General features: G+C 38.7%; 1 long non-coding RNA gene across 1 annotated transcript; it reads left to right on the top strand.

Annotated features, from left to right (window-relative positions):
- Positions 1–6: 6 nt before the first annotated feature.
- LOC125526859 lies at positions 7–2940 on the top strand. The gene is made up of 2 exons (XR_007291917.1): positions 7–640; positions 955–2940. It is a non-coding gene; the product is annotated as an uncharacterized LOC125526859 (long non-coding RNA).
- Positions 2941–7741: the final 4801 nt, after the last annotated feature.

Below are 7741 nucleotides of genomic sequence, written 5' to 3'. Positions count from 1 at the left end.
ATATTTTTGTCTTTCTTTTAGTTCTGTGTAGTCTTTATTTACCATGTAATGATTAGTTTGAATGCTTATAGTGGTGATACTTTCCCTATAAATTTGTTGGGTAGATTATAATTCCGTTACTTGATTTAGGACAGTATATGGTTCTATGATACAGGATTTAGAGGAACATATACGGGATTTAGTTTTTCAGGTCACACTTGTCCCATATTCTGTTACTTTCCCTATTGATTTTAGCTTGCAATTGAGTAAGATGCAGGTTGGGAATTCTCCCTTGTGTGTCAGAATCTGAAGTATTTGACCATTTGGGTTCACTTCTATCATGTGTTGTATCCTTCCTCTATTTTAAGATTTACTAGGCACATGCAGGTTAGTTGTTGTTTCAAACATGTCAATGAAAGGTAGTAATGTTAAAATTGGTTCCCCAAGGGCCAAGGTGGTGATGATCACTTTGTGATTCTTTTCCTACTTGTTCTAAAAATGATTCTTCTGGGTGATGTTGATTTAGGTTTTTGTGGTCGTGTCATACACCAATTACCGTCGAGATGGGTAATGGTATGGGAATGGGGCTCCAAGGATGTGAAAATGGTCTGGAAGACAGAGTTAGCAGCGATATGTGTCCTCAAGTAATTTCTTGCCAAAGGTATGCTATAGATACAACCAGCTTCAGAGACATGCCTAGGTAGCTCTCCTATACGGGTTCTTGTTGATCTTTGTTGGTTAAAATATGTGTTGCTGTGACCTTGAGAACATTTTTTTATCTTATTACTGCAGTTTTGTTTTTTCACTCAAACATATAGTGGTTAGTGTTGTTAATCCATACATAGCCGTATTTGTAGGTTGATGTTATCATATCTTTCATTCAATATCTTGTGCAAAGTTACATGCGTATTTTTCTTTCTTTAGACCGTCCACCCGTTTGATTTCTGGACCCATATTTTAATGGTTCTCTTGCAGGTGATGTGAAGGTTAGCTACTGTGATCAAGGAAATAACATGTATCTGTGTGGTTTGTTCCTGCTGTTGATCGGCCATTGCTGCGTTTAAGGTATGTTGTGCCCGGTGCTACTTAATGCTATATAAAACCTATAGCTGTACATAGAACGCCTTGATATGCAAATAACCCAGTTAAAATAAATGGGTTGCGCCATCTAGCATTACATGACGACATGCCAAACACTTTGCCACCTAGGATAGTCTATATTTGTATTTCATTCAGTTATCTCATATTTCCAGTAAAAAAACTCTTCGCTTTGGGGTTTTGGAATAATCTTCAGGAAGTTGGTGACGAGTTAGTAGAACTTATAGAAATGTCGCTTTCATTAGACAATGACATGCCAAAGACGCCATTGCCTAAGGTAGTCTTTGGACTTAAGCTATCTCATATGTACAATAACAAGATTTGTCACTTCAGTTTTTAGAATAATCAGTTGGTTAAGAATTAGAGCTAAAGTTACGCTCATGAGTAGTATTTGTTGTACAAACATCCAGTTAATTCTTGAGATACAATAGAGACACTATATTAGTACTACTTTAGTCAAATACATTGTCCACTGGTTGTTGTAGTGAAATGTCGCTCTAGCTATTAATTTACAGAATTGTAGAAAATAGCCCCTACGAAATTACAAAGAGCGAGAATAAGGAAGCTGGCAAACTTAGTGCTTCATGGTATTTCAGTAGAAAGGAAATAGAAGAGAATTCTCCGTCTAAGAGGGATGGCATTGATTTAAAGAAAGAGACTTACCTTCGGAAATCGTATTGCACTTATCTACAAGATTTGGGGATGCGGCTCAAAGTGTAAGATATTTTATGTCCTTCTATGCATTTATCGATACTGTAGCCTGTTGGCTGACTGTCCCTTACTTATCCAAAACATTGAGTTCTGCTACTTACCCAACCAGATGTTAAATATTTCAAAATGCGTCTTTATATTGACATTGTATCGTAATTGCTTCTCCTGATGTGTTTTTGTTTTACACCAGCATATATTTGGTCCAGAGATATTCAATTGTTTGTCTGATAAGATAATATTTTACTTCTTTATGGAGCACTCTTATGGCAAGCACGTTTTTTCTGGATGAACTGCTGGTTGGTTTTTTTCTCCATAAATACGATAAATTATCATATCATATGAAATGTCAAGATATACTGAAAATATGCCCTGTATGATGGTGGTCTGGCATTTTAGAATTGTTTTGGGCAATTCATGTTTGTATGCATTTTTTCTTTTGGCCCTTGAAGGCATCTTTAATAGTTTGCAATTCCGATAGAAATTGCTGTGCTCGTATCTTTAGTTTTTATTACAATTGGTCGATCTACAACGAGTGCGTCTGATTCCAACTCATCAAGGTGAGCTCCCTCTTTTATTCTTCTCAGGTAATGAGGCGTCAGTGTAGGCCCAATCTTTTTGTTTGTTGCTTTGAAGAGTGTTGTCATGTTGTGGAAAGGCAACATGTGCTTGATATGTGGAGTTGGTGTTGAGCCTGGCGGTAGTAGACAGGGAAGGCACCCATCTCACTTGATCTTGAGAGTTGATTCATATCTTTTTTTCTTGACCTGATTGAGTTCCTGTATATGCAAGGATAAAGAAGAAGGGGCATTGTCGTGGTTGTTGCTTAAGGTGTTGGTCAGGAGCTGATTGCCGGGACTGATGACAAGAACGGAGAGCAGGATGAGTATGTCAACATGATGTTCCTTGATGTTGGCCTTCTTTTATAAAGTTCACATGCAACTCTCCTCCATGGTTAGAAAAAACTAATTTAAACATTTTGTTTCTTTGGTGGTTACTCATTTCTCTTACCATTGTTGTATCAAAACAATTGTATTTTCGTTGATGGCCACTTGGGCTCATTTTTGAGGAGAATGAGATGTGGAATAAACTACTCTGAAATGGTTGGTTCCCTTCAGACAGTTTACTAGCTAACTAATTTTGGCTGCTGGTGCACATGATACAATTGTGCTATGTTGTTTCCATCTTGCATTTTATGTGAGCTTAAACAGACAATCAATTAAACTTTTACTAAGTTCTTACTGTATGTATTTGCTCAAATACAGTTATTGAAAAAATTCAAATATTTTTAGCAAGTACATGGTTTTAAATGGGACTCGGTGCCATTTAGCGCGATGGGCAGTGTTATAGAAATATAATTTTTTGGTGCAACAGTTATACACTTTTTTTTTCAAACTTGGATTTCACAATGTGATACACATTTTCAAAAGAGTATGGTTTAATATATGGGCTTTCTACAATGAGTACTGAATATGTCCTTGCAAAAGAAACTATTTTCACCCACAACATGGCTTTAGCGGGTCTTTGCACCATTTGGCGCAACGGATAAGAAATCGCACTAGTCCGCGGCTGAGGAACCGCCTCTGTCACCCAGCTGAGGAACCGAGAAAGAAAGGAAGGGGATAGACATTTTCCGCTGGATCCGTCCCCTGCCGCTTCATACTCAACTCGGTCCATATGCATTGCTCTATGTGGGTTGGGCTAAATAACATATGAGCTATCCTAATACCTCCTGATCCCTATATCTCTGTATGTGCACAACAAAGACATGTTTTTTTCCTTAGGTTTCTTATCTTTTTCCTTCTTTTTTTCAGGTATGGACTATCATAATACCTCCTAATCCCTATATCTCCGTATATGCACAACAAAGACATGTTTTTTTCTTAGGTTTCTTATCTTTTTCCTTCTTTTTTTTGCAGGAAAAAGATGCACGGTCAAGTTTCTCATCATGATAACCATGTTTTCAAACTTGCTAAAAAAATACAACCATGCCAACTTTACTCTCTCATCATAATGGTCATATTTTCAAACTGAACATATTCATATTATGCAAAGTTTCCCTTTTCCCAGACTATTATTTAACAGCGTAATAAACATGTTTAAAAAATAGCATGATTTAGTTGAAGGTTCTTGCAGCATGAAACTATTTTCATCGACATCATGTCTTCAGCAGGTCTCTGCGCCATTTGGCGCAACGGGTCAACTAGTATATAAAAATACTGGAAGAAGAATCCACATCAGAGGGCCCACACCCTGTCCACGAGGGTGGGGGCGCGCCTACCCCCTGGGCGCGCCCCCTGCCCCGTGGGCCCCCTGACGCTCGACCGACCTAAACTCCAACTCCATATATTCGTGTTCGGGGAGAAAAAATCAGAGAGAAGGATTCATCGCGTTTCAAGATACGGAGCCGCCGCCAAGCCCTAAACTCTCCCGGGAGGGCTGATCTGGAGTCCGTTCGGGGCTCCAGAGAGGGGAATCCGTCGCCATCATCATCATCATCAACCTTCCTCCATCACCAATTTCATGATGCTCACTGCCATGTGTGAGTAATTCCATCATAGGCTTGCTGGACGGTGATGGGTTGGATGAGATTTATCATGTAATCGAGTTAATTTTGTTAGGGTTTGATCCCTAGTATCCACTATGTTCTGAGATTGATGTTGCTATGACTTTGCTATGCTTAATGCTTGTCACTAGCGCCCGAGTGCCATGATTTCAGATCTGAACCTATTATTTTTTCATTAATATATGAGAGTTCTTTATCCTATCTTGCAAGTCAATAGTCACCTACTATGTGTTATGATCCGACAACCCCGAAGTGACAATAATCGGGACCACTCCCGGTGATGACCGTAGTTTGAGGAGTTCATGTATTCACTATGTGTTAATGCTTTGGTCTGGTACTCTATTAAAAGGAGGCCTTAATATCCCTTAGTTTCCATTAGGACCCTGCTGCCACGAGAGCGTAGGACAAAATATGTCATGCAAGTTCTTTTCCATAAGCACGTATGACTATATTTGGAATACATGCCTACATTACATTAATGAACTGGAGTTAGTTCTGTGTCACCCTAGGTTATAACTGTTGCATGATCGATCGCATCCGACATAATTCTCCATCACCAATCCAATGCCTACGAGGTTTTCATATATTGTTCTTCGCTTATTTACTTTTCCGTTGCTATTGTTATAATCATTACAAAACCCAAAAATATTACTTTTGCTACTGTCACTACTACTATCATATTACTTTGCTACTAAACACTTTGCTGCAGATATTAAGTTTCCAGGTGTGGTTGAATTGACAACTCAGCTGCTAATACTTGAGAATATTCTTTGGCTCCCCTTGTGTCGAATGAATAAATTTGGGTTGAATACTCTACCCTCGAAAACTGTTGCGATCCCCTATACTTGTGGGTTAACAGCATCACCGTTGGAGAAACTAGAAATATCACGCAAGAAACCGTAGGGAGCATTCACTTTCCTGCCATACATTACTTTGTTGTCTTTATAGGTAGATGCATTAACGGTAAACACGAGCATTGCCACCTTTGTGGTCCAGATCTTAATGGCCTCAAGTGTGCGGTGTTAGGCGATAAGCGTTATAACTTGGGAGCCATTATTGCTAGGAGGTTACATCTTAATGCTAAAGATGGAGATTTATTTGGTGGGATTTATGCAACTCGTTTAGCTAAATATTTGGGTGTACCTATTAGAGGGTATGATATTGAGTTTCCATCTGCTTTTCTAGATTATGAGGCTATGGTACGATATCAGTTTCTCAAGAGGAATGAGCTGATCCTCCAGTACCGACTAATCTTTGATAGACGAAGCGTTGTCCTTGTTACTCTTCCTGCCCTTGCTTTCTTTAACTTTTAGGCAAATGGGCGATATTTTATAACTAGAGAGGAGGCAAACGAGTATGAGAGAATAGCGGAGGCTGCTCGCCTCCATGCTGCAACCCTTCAGGCAGTAGCTGATGCGTCTCAGTACAACCCCAACTACAACTTTGGATATCCATCAGGCCAGTGGCCTTAGACCAACTTAGTCCAAAAGCCTAAGCTTGGGGGAGTATGTATTCCTCACCGACATTACATTCATGTTCACTCATTTCAGTTGTTAGTGTTCATACTTTTTCATTGTATCATCCATGTTAGTTTATTTCTTTTTACCGCTTTCTTCTTGTGTGTTTGAAAAACCTTAAGAAAAACCAAAAAAATTAGTTGTAGTTAGTCTACTTTCTATGCATGCTTAGTAGTAATATCAATAGAAAACCCCAAAAGATTTCTTGTTCTTCTTTTGCTTGTTGGGAGCTTTCCCGTGTAAATAGTTTTTCTCGCTCTTATTTTATCTTCCTTCAGAAAAACAAAAACTCCAAAAATCATTTTAGTGTGTTTCTTTGAATTTATTTTCTTTTCTTTGGGGGTCGAGAGGAGAAGACCACGATGAAAATGTTGAGTGGCTCTCATATGCATTATTGTTGATCTAGCAAAGAGCCCATATTACCTTGCCCATATTACCTTGTCTTCTCCTTCGAATAAATGTTTGCGTATTCTAGCTTAGTCCAATGCATGTGAACTCTTATTATTATCCACACCATTCGGTCGTGCAAGTGAAAGGCAATAATGACGATATATGATGAAATGATTGAGATGAGGAAAAGCTGGTATGAACCCGACCTATCTTGTTTTTGTAAATATGATTAGTTCATCATTCCTGATTCAGCCTATTACGAATGAAACATGTTTGCAATGACAATTAGAGATTATAGTTATTCATGCCATGCTTACTTAGCTAGGAGTTTATAATGGTTTACCTTGCGTGCCAACATGCTATTAAAATGGTTGTGATGTAGTATGATAGGATGGTATCCTCCTTTGAATGATTCAAGTGGCTTGACTTGGCACATGTTCACACATGTAGTTGAAACAAAATCAATATAGCCTCTACGATATTTATGTTCCTGGTGATTTATATCCTACTCATGCTTGCATTCAATGTTGGTTAGTCTCAATGCATGTTTATGACTGTTGTTGCTCTCTAGTTGGTCGCCTCCAAGTCTTTTTCTAGCCTTCACTTGTACTAAGCGGGAATACTGCTTGTGCATCCACTTCCATAAACCCCAAAGTTGTTCCATATAAGTCCACCATACCTACCTATATGTGGTATTTACCTGCCGTTCCTAGTAAATTTGCATGTGCCAAACTCTAAACCTACAAATAATAATCTGTTTTGTATGCTTGAATCACTCATGTACCAACTAGAGCTATCAATATCTTCCATGCTAGGTGGGTTATTCTCACGATGAGTGGACCCCGCTCATCATTCACGAGAAAATGGCTGGTAACCGGGATGCCCAGTCCCATGCTCAAATCAAATCAAAATAATTGCAAACAAAACTCCCACAGGACTGTTGTTAGTTGGACGGTACCTGTTGTTTCGGACCAGCCGTGGAGTGTGCTTCTTGATGGCGGGGGAGTATAAAATTTACCATTTTGTTTGGGAACCGCCTATAATGTATGTAGCATGGAAGATACCGAGATCTCTTAGTTGTTACGTTGACAATGAAAGCATACCGCTCAAAATATTATTTATCTCTATTTCAAAACTCGAGCTCTAGCACCTCTACAAATCCCTGCTTCCCTCTGCGAAGGGCCTATCTATTTACTTTTATTGCTGAGTCATCATCCTCTTATAAAAAGCAACAATTAGAGAGCACCATTGTCATTTGTATACATTGTTATTAATTTATATTGAGTATGACTGGATCTCTTTTACCATGAATTACAATGTCTAGTCAGTCCTTGATGTTCAGGGGTGCTCTACATTTATGTTTTGCGGTCTCAGAAAGGGCTAACCAGATACCATCTTGTTATATCATATCATCATTGTTTTGAGAAAGTGTTGTCATCCGAGATTTATTATCATTACTCGCTAGTTGATTATGCCATTGATA

Source organism: Triticum urartu, unplaced genomic scaffold (assembly GCF_003073215.2).
Source record: "Triticum urartu cultivar G1812 unplaced genomic scaffold, Tu2.1 TuUngrouped_contig_2077, whole genome shotgun sequence".
Classification (NCBI taxonomy): domain Eukaryota; kingdom Viridiplantae; phylum Streptophyta; class Magnoliopsida; order Poales; family Poaceae; genus Triticum; species Triticum urartu.
The sequence above is the reverse complement of the archived record's forward strand: the minus strand, read 5'-3'. Positions and strand labels throughout refer to the sequence as shown.